Below are 12138 nucleotides of genomic sequence, written 5' to 3'. Positions count from 1 at the left end.
GTCTCATCAGGTGATGAAGGCAGACCTTCTTGCTAAGGCAACATTGGAGTAAAAGCGTAAAGGAAGGGAAAGAGGATCTGGGTAAATTTCTGATGGAAGAGTGTCCTATCCCAAGGGAAGAGCAAGGGCAAAGGCTTTGAGGTAGGAATGTGCTTGGTGAGGCCATGAGGAGGCAGCAGCAGGAGGTAAGGCAGCAAGGTTGGGTCGGGCTGATCATGACCTGAAGGCCATCGCGGCACGTAGGCTCTTACTCTGAGTGAGACAGGAAGGCATGGGAGCATTTGTAGCAAAATGAGAGGACCTGACTCAGGTCATAGCAGGATCCCTCTGACTGCTGTGTTGATAATAGACTGTATAAGGGCAAGCATGGGTGCCAGTAGAGCAGTCAGGAGGAGCCTGCAAACATCCAAGTGAGAGATGCAGGTGACCTGGGCAAGGTGATGGTGGTAAATCTATGGAAAGAAGTGGTCAGATTCAGCATATATCTTGGAGGTAGAATCGACGTGATTTCTGGTGGATTGAAAGTGGATGTGAGAGAAGGACTGGAGTCAGGGATGACCCCAAGGTTCTCTCCCGGGCTTGGAAGGAGGGAGTTGCCATTTTATTGACCTAAAGCCTGGAGGAGGAGCACATTGGAGGTATGGAGAGGGAAATGGGAAAGTTGAGAATGAAGAATTTGTTTTGAGATATGTTATGTGGTGATGTCAAGCCGTCATACAAGACTGGAGTTTAGGGAACAGGTTCAGGCTCGAAATGCAAATTTGGGAGGTATCAGTATAAGGTGATATGTAAAGCCTTCAGACCAGATAAGAGCACCAAAAAGTGAGTATAATAGAGACGGCAGGGGAGGACAAGCACCCTCGAACTTGGGTGGGCACTCTGGCTCCACACAGATGAGGAAGAACCACTGAGGGGACTACTATCCCAGACCTAGAACACTTGGATACACCTATGAGTTTGCCTTTTTGTCTCCTGTTGTTGGAGTTCGGTGCTGATCGCAGTGCTCAGCAGAGACCTTCAATAAATTTGGGAAGGCAAGAAGAAAGGAAAGAAAGGAGGGAGAAAGGGAGGTGAGAGGGAAGAGGGAGGGAATGAAGGAGGGAAGAGGGAGGGAGTAAAGAAGGGAAGAGGGAGGGAATGAAGGAGGGAAGAAGGAGGGAGTGAAGGAGGGAAGAGGGATGGAAGTTCTCCCGTGTGTCCTGAAGGCAGACTACCAAAACTGTATGGGAAAGACTGCTGGGACTGGGGGCATCAGAAACCTGGATGCTAAGATGCTGAACAGGTTTTCTACAAAGCTATTTAGACATGTGATGTGGCAGGTCCCTATGATGGTGGTAGGATCTAGGGGGAAAGGAAAAGTGTGAGCCAGAAGACAAGGTCCTCAGTGACTGGAAGGAAATGAGTGGATAATCTATAGATGACCTCAATGAGTCCCAGAGAGCCAGGTCAAATGCCGCAAGTCTGAAAGGAGGAGGGGTTTGCTTGAGAGTGTTGAGGCAGCAAATAGGGGAGGCAGAGGAGCCATCTTCCCTTAAATGGACAGCAGAAAGGTAGTCCCTGGGAGAGAGCCAGGTTTTAGTTAAGAAAGGAAAGGAAGTTTTGTGCATATCAAGTAGCGGATGCAGAAGAGTTTGATCCCCATAAATAAATGTTTTGAAAGGCACATGAAAGGAAGGTCGGTAGTGAAAGGAAGAATCAAGAACACATGGAGCATTTGGGGGATAACAGTTCAAGGAACTGCAGGATCTTGCATTTTGTCCAGAGGCCAGTGTAGACAGAGAAGGGAGGCAACATGGATTTATCCACCTTCCAAATTCTGGCCACCATAGACCAAGCATTTGGCTAGTGCTGACTGCCTGGTAATGTTACCCAAACACAGTTATTGCTCAGCCTTTGTATAGAACATTCTTGATAAAATGCCCCAGTGCCTCCCTAAAGAATTCTAGTTCAAATGTCGAGGAGAGGGTCAATTGACCTTCAACAGAATCACAGCAGGCCTTAGGGACAGGAAGCCTAAGGATTATGTAGTGAAGTGGCAGGGGAAACTTGTGGGAAAGGAAGGTGACTTTCCCAAAAGAATGCTCCCCCAAGAAAGGTGAAGGGGACCGGCTAGGTTTCTGCCCTATTCCATCCTCCCACCCGGGTGAAGCTCTAGAGGCTCAGATGGACAGGACTTACAATTTCCTAAGCCAGGCTCAGGATAACTTGGAGAAGAGGACTCTCCTATAGTCCTTTTCCATCTGGTTGTCCCCCTTTCTATTCTTCCCATGGTTGTCCTATCTTGAGTTAGTCCTGCTGCACCATTCATAGAAAATGTAGCTCTCTGTCTGCTTCCAGATTGACCATGAGATCCTCAAGGACAGAGAAGAGTCTTAGCCATGTTGGTATCTCCAGTATGTTGAACTGAAGATTTGGGAAATGAAATGAAAATGGTTAAGGATTCAAAGAGTCTCACTCTCATGATTTGGCAGCCCAGAGTGTCTCTGCAAGTGTCCAGGCTGCCACCTTTCTTTGGGCCAACTAGGCACACAGAAGAAACCAACAGCAGTCAGCCTGTAGTAACTAAGTCCCACTCTCCATATCCTGGGCCATGTTAAATTCAAATAAATAAACAGTAAGGATCTTTTAAATTCTCCATTAATCATTCATTCCTCTGACTCAAGCACTACCAAGTGTTTGGGGTTCTCTCTTCCCATAATGAAAATGAACTTATGGGACCAGCTTTCAGGCAGGTGGGTCAGAGCCAAGCAAGCAGGGCTCCAGTCCTGGTAAAGAAGGGATGGAGGAAGGTGAAGAAAGGAATGCTGAAGACAAATGTGTTATCCTCTCGGTTTTGCCCTATTTTTAGCATCTGAACTGTACATAGTGATTACTTCATGTTTCTAGTTAGTTTCTCCCATAGGTTCATATTTTGCACGTGGGGCTTGATGTCCCAAAGCCTTTCATTGGGTTCACCTTTCCGATATGCACTGACAATTGCTCACTGCTTGGCTGAGACAGAATTCTCATCTTCCTGCATCGTTTATCCACACTTAGCCCTAAGAGAGAATGAAAAAAAAAAAGTCTATTCACTCTCCCCTTCCAGACTAGTTACCATGCCTAGTCTGGTTCTGATTAATGAAAGCTAGATGTTGGGATGTTGGCAAGCGTACCCTTGGGGGTCAAAGAGCTCAGCAACTGTTTGGAGGGGAGGACAGGTCACACCATGAAGGGTGAACCTAATGGGAAAGGGGCAAATGAAAGGGGCTGTCAGGAGTAAGGAAGCCACTAAACTATGGGAAGGGACCTGACAAGGGAGAGGGGAGAAGGTGAGGGAACCTGTCCCTCCTTCCAAGAAAGGAGATGAGCTGAATGTCACCATTTCCTTAGGAGATGAGACTTACAACTTCATGGCTCAGTTTGTTTGGATGTTGCCTTCTGTTTTATAAGTAGTTCAAACCAGGACACTGGCTATCAACAAAATCTTATAGGTTATTATTACCCTATTTTTAGACTTGAAAAGACACAGTACATTTTTTATCAGAAATGATGGCCAGGCAGCTGCAAATTGGTTTAAAGTGTGTGGGGAAGTGGCTGATCTCCTCAGATCTAAGTCCCAGGACGAGGCAGGTGGGAACATATGAGCAGGGCCTCAGGAAATCAATAGTCAGGCAAGAGGTAGAATGAGATGGGCACTTTCAAGGAAAACAGGCCAAATTCAGAAAGTTCTATTTTCTAAATCTCCAACTCATGCAAGGACAGTCAGAAAAAATATGCATGACTACTGTCGTCATTTATGTCTTGATTCACATGACAGCTCATATTTATACTTTTTTTTTTTTGAGATGGAGTCTCACTCTGTTGCCTAGGCTGGAGGGTAGTGGTATGATCTTGGCTCACCACAACCTTTGCCTCTCGGGTTCAAGCAATTCTCTTGCCTCAGCCTCCCAAGTAGCTGGGACTACAGGCTCACACCACCATACCTGGCTAATTTTTGTATTTTTAGTAAAGACAGAGTTTCACTATGTTGGCCAGGCTGGTCTCATACTCCTGACCTCATGATCCACCCGCCTCAGCCTCCCAAAGTGCTGGGATTACAGGCATGAGCCACAGCACCTGGAATGATACCTGGTAACTTTTTGTTTGAGCATCATTTCTTGTCTTTAAGTCCTTTTGAACAGAGACTTTTCTATGATGTAGGGTATGCTTTTCTCACCAGGGCACTGAAACATAGACACAAAGCAATAGGCCAAGATCAGGTCCTTCAAGGCATGGCTTGGAGGACAGTATGGGGATGGAGACACTGAGAAGCCAGGGCTTAGCCCAGACCAGGGATATGAACTGGTTCTGAAAGCCAGAGCAGGTAAAAGATCACCCTCTAGGGAGTCAAGTAATGACTGCAGGTTGGAGGGGCCTAAAGGACCCTTAGTCTTGAGAGAATCCTCCACTAGCTGCCTACACTGAGGATTCTCGGAGCTGTGCAGATGGCCCCCTGGGACCGTAGGCTCTGCATGAGGATGGACCTCATGGAGCAGAAGAGTCTGTCTCCCATAATGGGCAGGCCCACTGGGCCTAGGTTGAGACCAGGCTAATAGCTTCCTTACCTCTGATCTTGGTCCTCTAGAGGTTACTACTTTTATGGTAAGAAAAATCAGGAAGATTATTCAAAAGAAAAGTCTACCTACTGAAAAAGTGTTTCTCCTGAAGGCTCAGAGTAAAGCTGGTCTGAGCAACCCTTCTTGGAGCTAGAGGCCAGTGGAGGCCCCAGACCTGTCTTCTCTACCAGCCTTATGGGGTCTCCAAGAGGGAGAAAGGAGGCAGAGGAAAGATGACAGAAAGTCAAGCGCAAAAGGCAGGACCACAAAGATGCCAGGGCTCCTCGTAACCTACTGGCTCTTCACCCAATAATTTTCATCCTGATCACTGTGACCTATCAAAGTCATTGACCTGGCCCATATAAAACCATCCTGTCCTCAGAGACAGAATGGAGAGGGGGCCTTAAAGTGCCACAGCCGGAGAGGTGATCTGAGCAGCGGGACTCAGTCTCAGGTGTGCATTTGTTATCTCTCTGAACCCTTCATACCTGCTGAGTGCCAGGCTTTTGCTAGCTGTTTTATAAAGATTCTAATATGGCATCTTCACAGCAATCTTTGCAGGATATGTATCATTATTCTTATTTCATAGAAGGAGAGACTCAAAAAGACTAAGGAATTTGCCCAAGGTCAGATGGGCTAGGATGTCAACTCCAAAGCCCATTCTCTCCCATCTGCACTGCATTTCTGAGGGTGTCTGAGCAGAAAAGAGCAGAAACTTTTAAGCAGTATTTCCTGCATAAGCCAAAAATAGCTTCCAACTTTCTTTGTCATCCAAGAACATCATTATGAATGCCCTCCATTGAGATATGTGTTATAATTCAGCTTCACTTCTTGAAGTATATAGGATCATTCTCCGCTATACCAAATGTCCCCCAAAAAGCTGTGCACTTTTTGGTAGTTTTCCTTTCGGTACTGCTTGCTCTAGTCAGTGTTTCTCAGCAGCTTCCAGTCTTTTCAGTATTTTCATGCATAGGTGTTGCCAGCAGGCCTGAAGACAGTTCTGCCTTATCTATGAGAAGTTTATGAAAGCTTTTAACTGCTCAAAGACTTTTTCTCTGACTTCAGTGTTCACCATTAACCTCTGAAGGGCTGGAGTCACCAAATACCCAATTTCAACATCACTGAGGTACGTTCTCTCAACAGCTTATCTATGAAACTGTGTATTATTTAAACTCTCAATTTTAGATTTGTAGAGAAGTCACAAAGATAACGCAGGGAGGTCCCCTTACTCTTCATCCAGCTTCTCCTAATGTTAGCATCTTACCTATCCATGGTCTGTTTGTCAAAACTAAAAGACCAACAATGGTTGTATATGTACATTTAATACGCAATAGGATACAAAATGTACATTATGTAATTTCTGATTTTCTAGGTAATCTCATTTGGATGCAATTGTCTAGGAATCCAGTTTCCTCTTGATGTCTCAGGTGATGAAGCTCTTTGTGAAAAAATGCTCTACTTCCCCCTTCCGCAGTGAGAAGTTTACAGCTGTGGCAAATCCAAACATTTGGTCTTTTACTTCTTTGTTTCAGAGTTGAATCAAGAGAAGAATGAAATGTACTTACAACAAAATAGTAGCAAAGTACATATATAATTTCACAATTACTGGTTTGATTGGTGTATCAAGTCTTCAGACTTGTACCCACGGGTAAATTCTATTTACCTAATTATAGAAGAACAAATGAGTCAGTTGCTGCTGCATTAATTTCACTTGACCCAGTGGATAAAATCCATTCTGTAATTTCCTTCTCCCTTAGATTTCAGAAAACCTGAACACAGTCATTGGCAAGTGTGTTTGTTTCTAAAAAACCATTAGGGAGGGGGACCACTAACTTATCAGCTCTCTATTTAGCACCTGTATAACAGCCAGATAATACAAACAAAGAAAAGAAGGTGAAGAACAGAAGGAGTGAGGGGGAGAAAGAAAAATGTGTTTTCATGAAAAGACATGAAGGAAACTTAAACGCATATTACTAAGGGAAAGAAGACAATGTGAGAAGGCTATATACTGTACAATTTCAGTTGTGTAACAGTCTGGAAAAGGCCAAACTGGAGAGAATGAAAAGATCAGTGGTTGCTAAAGGTTAGGAGAGGGAGGGATGAATAGGCAGAGCACAGAGGATTTTTAGGGCAGTAAAAATACTTTTTATGATACTGTAATGGTAGATACATGCCATAGTACATTTGCCCAAACCCATAGATTGCCCATCAACAGTAAGCCCTAATGTAAACTAGGGGCTCTGGGTGGTAATGACATGCCAATGCAGGTTCATCGATTGCAACAAATGTACCACTTTGTGGGGAAGGTTGACATTGGGAGATGCGGAGCATGTGTGGCGGCGGGGGTAGGCGGAGTATCTCTGTACCTTCTGCTCAATTTTTCTACGAACCTAAGCTGGTCAAAATATAAAGTCAAATAAAAAAATTAAGAGGTATTTTAAAGTTGTTGAGACAGAAAAAACAATCAGTTAAATGAACTTGTGAGATATTTAGGCAACAGACAATGAGATTGTAGGAAAACCAGGAGACTTCAGCATATTAGGGCAGGTCTCTGGGAACAAAGTTTGAGAGAGAGAGAGAGAGAGAGAGAGAGATTTGGCAAGGCCACAGGAACAGCACCTATAAGGAAGTAAGGGGATCAGGATGGGGCAGAGAGAGGCTTGAAATGTGATCCCGTTACAGTGGAGCCTCAGCCCATCCAAAGGGCAGTTCTGGAGCTGGCATGATCCTTTAGAATTGTCCCAAACTGACATGGGGGAGCTGGAACTCGTACCTCTGTATCAACCAGTCCTTAGGTGCAGGCTATTCTTGCAACAGGGGCATACGTTTAGTCAAGTCAGCTTCCTCCATATAAGGATAATTCCTAGAGATAGACTTAGCCCTGAGCTGTCAGTCACCAACAATGCTGGCAGCCAGAGCAACGAGTTCCTTGGTCCTGCAGCGGGGATCTGAATAGCATGCCAGAGGATCTAGTGTACAGGGTATCCTCAAGTCCAAGAGAAGAGAATGTTTCAGGAAAGGAACAGCCAGCCATATGGAATATTTCTGAAAGGCTGGGTTAAAGGAGGATACAGATGTGGCAGATGTAGGTCATCATGATCTTAACCAGATACATTTTAGTGGAACTGGAAGGATGCAAATCCAACTAGAAAGACTGAGAAGAGAAGGAAGGATGAGGAAATGAAGACAACAATACAGACAATTCTCTTGAGATTTTTGAGGTCAGTCAAGAAGAGCAGAGAGATTGGGTGTTAAATGGAGAAAGGCATGGTGCTAAGGGTAGTTTGTTATTTGCTTTAAGTTGGAAGATACTGGAACGTGTTTGCTGACAAACAAAATGACATGAATGATGGAGGAAATTGAGATGCAAGATAGGGAAGGGAGAGTTTCAGGAGTCATGTCCTTGAGAAGGTGAGAAGGAATAGGATGCAGGGTACAGTTGGAGGGGCTGACCTTGGACGGGGCAGGGATACATCATATATAGTAGTAACAGCGTTGGCCTCCAGAAGGTACTAGGTATACACATATAACTAGTGTGTGTGTGTGTGTGTGTATATATATATATATAGAGAGAGAGAGAGAGAGCATGAAGCAGATGTGTGTACAGAGGAGAAATGGGACAGGCTTCTGATGGCTTTGCAAGTCCAGGCCCTCCCTGAGGTCTGCCTGGAGAATCTCTTCTATGCCATCAAACACCCCTTTGTCTTTACTATAAACATCTCTTTCTTGCTAAATTTAACTCTACTGAGATACTGATTTTTGCAACCAGAATCTTATCTATGATACAGTGCATTGCCTGATTGACATGCAATTAGCTTCAGGCCAGATACCCGAGAAGACACCCTTGATATGAGCCAGCTTCATCAGAGAGAGCTACCCTGCCGCGTGACTCAGTCCCTTTCCTAGAACTGTACCATGGATCTCATACAACACTGATCTGTCCAGTGCCAGTCCACTAGTGGAAGACTGGATGCAAGAAAATGTAAAATCTAAGGAACAATTACGATAAAGCCAATCTATTTTTCAATAAATAATATCTAGCCTTCAAATAGATTCTGTGAAGACTAGGTAGAAATATAAAGTAAAACAGAACACTGATTTTAATGCCCATTATTATAGCATTGTAAAAAAAATGCATTTGGTTGGGAGGCTGAGGCGGGCAGATCATGAAGTCGGGGGATCGAGACCATCCTGGGCAACATGGTGAAACTCCGTCTCTCCTAAAAATACAAAAATTAGCTGTGTGTGGTGGCATGTGCCTGTAATCCCAGCTACTCAGGAGGCTGAGGCAGGAAAATCGCTTGAACCAGGGAGTCGGAGGTTTCAGTGAGCCAAGATTGCGCCACTGCACTCCAGCCTGGTGACAGTGAGACTCTGTCTCAAAAAAAAAAAAAAAAAAGCATTTGGACTGAGTTTGGTGGTGTGCACCTGTAGTCCCAGCTACTCAGTAGATTCAGCTACTCAGGAGGCTGAATCAGGAGGGGTGCTTGAGCCTAGGTGTTCTGGGTTATAGAGAGCTATGTCTATCTAGTGTCTGCATTAAGTATGGCATCAATATGGCAACCTCCCAGGATCAAGGGACCACCAGATTGTCTAAGGAGGGGTGAACCAGTCCAGGTTGGAAATAGAGCAGGTCAAAACTCCCATGCTGAGCAGTCATGCAATCACACCTTGGAGTGAATAACCACTGCACTCCAGCCTGGGCAACACAGTGGGAGCCCATCTTTAAAAAAAAAAAAAAAAAAAACCAAAACACATTTGGGAATAACATGGGAAAAATTCATCAAAATGGTAATAATAATAATGTGTTAGGTTAATGGGACCACGTATGTTTCCCCCTAATTTTCTCTATTTTAATTCTAAAATGTGGCTATATTATGTAGACAATTTAATGCAACTCTTCTTCCTGAAGCTCACACCCAAGCAGCTGGGGTGGTTTCCGGGATGTCCCCAAGTTATCACAGATTTTAGGTACAAAAGGAAGAAAATACTCAAGAACTGCGGCCAAAGAAGGCCATCAGAGGAAGTAGTTGTTAAAATCAAAAGGGACACCTACCTTCTGGCCAGTGACACCAATTATAGTCCCACAATAAAGCCCAAGATGAGAACTGGGTGACCGCTTGAGCATGATCAGATTTTTCAGCCTGTTCCCATTGCAGGAACACTGCCATGAAATCTCTGAAATGGAAGAAAAGGCTGGGCACATGTGGCCGGCTCCTGTGGCAGGCCTGCCCCTTCCTGGTCCTCTTTTGTGCCTGTTCTCTCAGCACCTGGACCTCCCTCAGCATTGCTCTTCCCGAAAGTGCCAAGGGTTTTATTAGGAACCACACTGAGCACTGACCCTGAACTTCATCTTTGCTAAATACTTTCAAATGACCTTAATGAGGATCCCCCTCCACCTCCCAGGGAGGCCAGTTTAAAGGTTGTCCTGAGACTCTTCTTTCACAGTGAGTAACAACAGGTCATTAAACAGCTTACTCAGAGACCCACTGGGGCAACTGGAGCAGGAACTCTGTGTTCCTCTGGGCTCAATACTTTTCTTAGCTCACCGAGCCCAGCCAAGGCTTCAGGCGAGTGAGAACTGAAAAGAATAAACAGTGATGGGGGAAGGAGGACTCGTCATCCAAGCTCTGCCCTGCGTGAGCAGCCATGCTTCTGTGCACCTGCTCACTCCCTGACCTTTCTGCTGTTACAGACAAACTAATGGAGCCCTATTGTTCCTCCAGCTTCCATAGAGGCCAAGGAAAAATGGACTGCTATGGGGTTCAGGTTCACCAAACGAGTGAGACACCCACCCCAGGGCTAAAATATAATACAATGATTAGCCTTGTGTTTGTGGATAGTCATAACTAAGGCAGGTGGCAGCGTGCTGGCAGGAAGTTCTTCCTAGAGAGCAAAGGCATGTGGGAAGAATTTGAGAAGAGGCCCCACCCACAGATGACTGGAGCCAGTTATCAAATAAATGGAAATTAGTGACTTTATATTCAATATTGCTATTTAGTGAGTGGTACTGTGTGCAGGGCCCATGCTAGGTGGGAAGCAAAGCCACGGCATTCCCACATGTCAATACCCACTGTCAGGGGCCAGGGATGCTGGTCAGGTAGGCTGATGCCTTGGTGTAATCCCACGGAGCATTTGGACTAGTCTGTGTGGTCTATTGGCAAGACCAGATAAAAGCAAAAGGCAGATGCAGAATTCACATCCATGGAGAGGTGCCTAGAGTCACACCTACAGGTGGGTACATGTCAGAGAAGCCAAAGGAGTTAGCAGGGCTGTGTCACCTCTTACCTAACCTGCAGGTGTCTGCTTCAGTGCCACTTCCTCCCAGAAGTCACCCAATCACTCTCAGGCATATGTTAAGCTCCCCTGTTAGATACTCAGATTGTACCACTCATGACACTCATGAGCGTGATTGTTTGGTTAAAGGTCTGTTTCCATGAAAATAGGGATGGGAGAAGGGGCTCTTTCATGTTCCCTGTTTGTCCTCAGCCTGGCACTAACAGGCTTTCTATTCATATTTTGTGAGCCACTAGTCTTCACAGCACTCACTACATCAGAAGGCTGTAAGTGCTTGGATAATTCTTTTTTTTTTTTTTTTTTTTTTTTTTTTTGAGATAGAGTCTTGCTCTGTTGCCCAGGCTGGAGTACAGTGGTGCGATCTTGGCTCACTGCAAGCTCTGCCTCCCAGGTTCACGCCATTCTCCTGCCTCAGCCTCCCAAGTAGCTGGGACTACAGGCGCCCGCCACCACGCCTGGCTAATTTTTTGTATTTTTAGTAGAGATGGGGTTTCACTGTGTTAGCCAGGATGGTCTCGATCTCCTGACCTCGTGATCCGCCCGTCTCGGCCTCCCAAAGTGCTGGGATTACAGGCGTGAGCCACCGCGCCCGGCCAGATAATTCTTTATTGACTGTCTTCCTCCTTGCTAGGTTGTAAATTGTAAAGCACAGGAACCCCCTTTGTTTTGTTCTCTATCACGTATATCTTTGGCACAGATTTACACGTAACAGTACTCACATTGTTGGCAGAAATCAATAATAAGTGAATAAACAAACATGAATAAAGGTCCAAAGAATAGAAGTGGGTAGAAAAAGGAAGACAATACCGAGAGGTTAGGAATTCAGTATGTCCAAGAACCAAGTTAGGCGAGCAGAAAGTGAGAAAGCACAGGACTTCTGTATCAGTAGATGTGGGATGCCTAGAATCTCCTTTTCAGGAATGGACCGCATGGTGGGTGTAGTTAAGCGAACAGGGAAGGCATGCCATCATATTAGAGATGACTGATCAAATCTAAATCTTCTTTATCCTAGGAGGAAAGCTAAGCCATTAATTTCCTACTCTGCAAAGTGTAAAGCAGGGATCCTTTTCTTTTGCATGATGAAGCCTTAAGCTCCTGCAAAGTCTGGGGAGCCGGGGAAAATGGCTTAGCAACCTGCAGGATCAGGGTTCCACAAATAAAAGTGGATCCTAGACTCTTGGCTGGGAGCTTTAGTGCCGCTTGGCGAGTCCCTGAATCACAAGGGCCTGACTAGTTATGCTGCTGCCTTCCTGTCTGGTAGATAGAG

General features: G+C 45.2%; 1 long non-coding RNA gene across 1 annotated transcript in view; it reads right to left on the bottom strand.

Annotated features, from left to right (window-relative positions):
- The window catches only part of LOC135964789 (uncharacterized), a 31893-nt gene extending 22153 nt beyond the window's left edge, over positions 1-9740 (bottom strand). Inside the window, exon 1 of the long non-coding RNA XR_010577425.2 lies at positions 9631-9740. This is a non-coding gene — a long non-coding RNA (uncharacterized lncRNA). The remainder of the gene's footprint in view (positions 1-9630) is intronic.
- Positions 9741-12138: the final 2398 nt, after the last annotated feature.

The sequence above is a fragment of the Macaca fascicularis genome, chromosome 8 (assembly GCF_037993035.2).
Source record: "Macaca fascicularis isolate 582-1 chromosome 8, T2T-MFA8v1.1".
Lineage (NCBI taxonomy): Eukaryota > Metazoa > Chordata > Mammalia > Primates > Cercopithecidae > Macaca > Macaca fascicularis.
Note: the sequence above shows the minus strand (reverse complement) of the source record. Positions and strands in the feature narration are given on the sequence as shown.